Genomic DNA, 4,890 nt, shown 5'->3' on the forward strand with positions numbered 1-4,890 from the left:
AGTGAGCCAATTCTTTCTTCCAGTAATATGTTACACAGATATAAGACAGAAAAAGGAAAGCTACACTGGTTGAAAGTTGTCTCAAGAAGGAGCAAGGTCTCACCCAGTAGACACTCCTCATCTCTGAGGTAAGTCTTGAAACATTTTTAAGAAATCCTAAAGTTCTGCAGAGAGAAGTTTGAGAACCATTGGAGAGGAATGTAAGAGTAATTAAGACCACCTCAGTATCAGGAACATCTTCTGGCAAACTCAGAGTAGTTATGACTAGAAAGAATAATAACATCATGACCAGAAAGTGATGATTACAGAGTCAGCAGTTAATGAGGAGATATTGTTTAGAAATGGATTTGGATTCAGTAGGTCTAGGTTGAGGCACGTGATGTATTTCTGACAAGCTCCCAGGTGATGCTGGTAGTACCGGTCCTTGAGATAGACTTTCAGTAGCACATGTTAATAGAAGATGATTGTCCAGCAGAAAGATAACTGATTGATGAAAAAGAAGTTGGCAATACCTTCAGTATTGTCCAAAGCTCCAAGATTTATTTGGCATATGGGAATATACAGACACACACAAGCACACACACTCTTACACGATGCCACAGTTTCTAAGAAGGTAAACATGTAGAGTTTTGGGACTGCTTTCCACAACCACCACCTTCCTTTCATGAAAGTGGTGCAAAATGCTGTAATAGTTTTTTAAATGTGAAAGGTAGTTACGAAGGAAGGATAGTACATAAACATTGCCACCGCCAGGAGAAATCCACTCAATTGAAGGAAAGTATCAAAGTTATTTGGCAAATCTCAGGCAGCAGGGACCCCAAAGGCCTCAGAGATGGCCTGGACTTGGAGGCTAATGTGGCCACAAACTGGGGAGTATCTGAGTGCGCAAGCAGGCCAGTTTCCGCACTCCTCTTGAGTGTCGACCTAGCCAAGGTAAAGGAAGAACTGAGAACCGTAGGGAAGAAAACTAAAGAAGACCTAGTAAAAGGGAAATGATGTTCCTCAGCTACCGCAACACAGAACAGCTCGAGAAAAGAGAGAGTAGGAAGCAGTTTCAATGAGAACTTCTCAGAATGCCTTGGCCCGAAGAAGAATGAAAGTGAGCCCAAGATGCCCCAGTCTTATGCCCTAAGAGACTCAGGGACCTTCATGAACATGATAGCAAAAATGGCCTCAGGTGGGGTTTTTCCTGCCTACAGAACAGCCTTCCTAAGTCTCACAAAGGAGCAACCTCTCAGGTTTTCAGCTCTCAAGAAAATCGTAAATCAGAAGCAGTTAAATTCCTGGGAATCCCTTAAGAAGATCGTTAAGAATGAATTACTGTGCTCACTTGGGCAGCATATATACTAAAATCGGAAGGATACAGAGATTAGCACGGCCACTGTGCAAGGATGACATGCAAATCTGTGAAGTGTTCCATCTTTGAAAAAAAAAAAAAAGAATGAATGAGTTACTGACCCTTGAGCCATTCGGTCCAAGAAAGAAGTCCTAATATCTGACAATCTGTTTGAATTTTGGCAGAACAATTTCCCACACTTGGGTTCTATCCACGTTAATCAGAAAAAAAGTTATTGTGTTTTGTCTGTGCAGTGATTATTCACAACACAAAATGCTGGTAAAGATGTGGCATTTTTAAGCCATGCAATAATTTGGATCTCTGCTCTAAATTTCTTTCTGTAATTTTATCTTATTAAATTCTCTGTGTTTATTTCATGTGGAAATAAAAAATATCTGGAGATGGGCCAAAAAATGGCTAGAAGTTATTTATAAATGAATTGTGAGCTACTTAAAAATAATATTTATAATTATAAAGTTATATATTATATAATATATTTTAAGTATAAAATCATATATGTATATGTTAAATATAAAAGAAAAACTAAAATAAGTTACAATGCAAATGCACTGTTTGTTTTTTTTTAAATAAATTTGTTCCTGTGAAACCCAGATATTGATGTGAATATGGACTCATAAAATTTTTTCCACTTAAATATTTTGGAAGAAGTTTTTTAAGTCTCTGGTATTTCTTACTCTTACTTTTATTAAATTATCTAACATAGTTACTTGATTTTGAAATGTTAGACAATTATATAAATTTATCTGAATATTTTCTAAAAAAGAAACTCAACACTGAATTGTTTATATGATATATAAATAAAGCCATTAAACCAGAAAAAAAAACATCCTCCACCATCAAATCAATTCCAACTCATTATGACCACCACAGGGTTTCCAAGGCTACAGATCTTTATGGAAGCAGATTGCCTCATCCTTCTCCTGCAGAACAGCTGGTGGGTTCAAACTACCAGCCTTTTGGTTAGTAGCCAAATGCCTTAACCAGTACACAACCAGAGTTCCTTAAATAAAGCCATTACTACAAACAACTCATTGCTGTCGAGCTAGTTCCAATTCACACTGAACCCTCCTTGGGTTTTTGAGGCGGTATCTCTATGGAAGTAGATTTCCCAGCCTTCTGAATTAAAAGATAAATGAAGTTTTGGCAAAAATATTGAAAACTTGTGTGTTTGGGTTATTTAATATTATAACTCAATTTTTTTAAATTAATTCAATAATTAAAAAAAAATCCTAAAGAATATCTAATTCCATGTTTGCTGCAAGAAAAATCAAGATACACCTGGGACATCTTGGTGTCAAATAGTATCAAATGTCTTGGTGTCAAGACACATTCAGAGATACCTGAGGGTAATGTGGAGCTCATATCTAGTTGCAGGAGACAGGAAATAAATATATAAATGAATGCATATATCACATATAAAGTGCAGATTAGTACATGAAGAAGAACAGCATAGGATAAATGGGTATGGAGTGACAGTGGGGCTGCTATGTTATGTAGTTAGATCAGGGAAAGTGGCATGTGAGTCACTTCCAGAGTAAATGAGTGAAGCTTGTAAAAACCTGGGAGGAGAGTATTCTACTAAGAGGGGACTACAAGGGACATCCCCAAGGTAGATGTTTATAACGTGCTGCACAAGTTTGAGGAACGTAAGTCAGTGTGGCTGCAACACAGAGAGGAGAAGAGGGTCAGGAAGTGACCTCTAGGCCAGTCTCCCCCCAGCAGAGAGACTATCACAATAGTTTAAGACTAAGGTGAACATGATAAGGACGGTGAGGGTAATTGGATTTGGGATGTATTTTGCAAGCTGAGTTGACAGGATTTAATGATGGGAGCTCTGGTAGTGTAGTGCCTAAGGCACTTGACAGCTAACCAGAAGGCTGGCAGTTCACACCCACCAGCCACTCCTCGGAAGAAAGGTTGGCCAATCTACTTCCGTAGTAATACCACCTTGGAAACCCAAGGAGGGGTCGCTATGAGTTCAGTCGGACTTCATGGTACATAACAACAACAACAACAACAAAAATAACAATGGACCAGTGTGAGAGAAAAAGAGGAATTAAAGTTGACAGAAAAACTTGTTGAATACAGTTGCCACTAATTGCAGTCTAAACTAACTCACTCACTGCTGTGGAGTCAGATCTGACTCATAGCGACCCCTTCTTGGGTTTCCAGGGCAGTAGTATCACTACGGAAGTAGATTGCCCAACCTTCCTTCTGAGGAGTGGCTGGTGGGTTTGAACCACCAGCCTTCTGGTTAGCAGTCACATGCCTTAGGCACTACACCACCAGAGCTCCTGTAATTGCAATGTTGTTGTTGTTATGTGCCGAGTCAGACCCGACTCATAGCGACCCCTCCTTGGGTTTCCCAGGCAGTATCATTATGGAAGTAGATTGCCCCATCTTCCTTCTGAGGAGTGTCTGGTGGGTTTGAACTCCCAGCCTTATGGTTAGCAGTCAAGTGCCTTAGCCACTATGCTACCAGACAATGTTAATTTCTGTAAGCATTTTGAGAATTCAAGAGTCAGCATGTACGTACTAGTTCAATGTATATAAATATATAGAGAGAGAGATACACAAGACTTTTCTAGTTAAATCATTTAAAATTACCATGTTTATACATCAAAAATGGTCAAGTGTCACAATTCTGTATGATTCAACCTAAGTAAATTCAGCATCTGCTAGTTAAAATCCATAGGGCTATGGAGCTAGGATCAGCTAGGAGGTGGAAATCAGTAGACAGAAGAAGAAAAAGAAGAACTGAGCCCTGGGAGACTTCAACAATTACAGATCAGGAAAACACAGAAAATGCAGCAAAGGATACTTAGAAGAAGAAACTAGGGGTGTAGAGGAAAAATGAGGAGATGTTGTGTCTTAGAAGATAATTGAAGAAAGTATTAAAAAAGAGGACAGATTGATGAACTTTGCCAAATGCTTCTATTAGGCAGTGGTGTGAATAAAGGGTTGCAGGGGGTACAGACCACACCAGGTGACGCTGTCAGAGGGAGTGATACCAAAATGACTCTGTAAAATTTGTGTGCAGTGTTTCAGCAGAAATTTATTTTTTATAGAAATATCCCGTAGTTACTGATAAAAACTAAAACATTTTTGTAAACCCAGTTTACATGTATCAACATACATACAAAGCTATCACTCTGTGCTAACTTACTTTTTGAACCTTCTAATATGCTCCAGTTGGAACTGTCATTATTACCAAATTACAATGATGCTTTGAATCAAGTGGTTTCATCTTCACAAACTATGAACACCTGCTGTTGTTTTTGTTACTGCTGGTGTTTTTATAGTTGCTGATCTTGTCAAATTTTCTGCTTTTAAAATCAGGAAGGGGGTGTGTCAAGGTTGTATCCTTTCACCATACCTTTTCAATCTATATGCTGAGCAAACAATCTGAAAAGCTGGACTATCTGAAGAAGAATGCAGCATCAGGATTGGAGGATGACTCTTTAACAACTGTAATACACAGACAGAAGAGCAGTCAGCCCCAGGGTTACAGGTGAGGAGAGACAACTCAGGGA

The 4,890-nt window shown here is 38.8% G+C and overlaps 1 non-coding gene across 1 annotated transcript; it reads left to right on the plus strand.

The window, feature by feature from the left end:
* The first annotated feature begins 1,322 nt into the window (after window positions 1-1,322).
* On the plus strand, window positions 1,323-1,426 carry LOC122152231. The gene has a single exon (XR_006164466.1). It is a non-coding gene; the product is annotated as a U6 spliceosomal RNA (small nuclear RNA).
* Window positions 1,427-4,890: the final 3,464 nt, after the last annotated feature.

This window comes from Orycteropus afer, unplaced genomic scaffold, assembly GCF_000298275.1.
Source record: "Orycteropus afer afer isolate SDZICR_OR568_19922 unplaced genomic scaffold, OryAfe1.0 scaffold00021, whole genome shotgun sequence".
NCBI lineage: Eukaryota > Metazoa > Chordata > Mammalia > Tubulidentata > Orycteropodidae > Orycteropus > Orycteropus afer.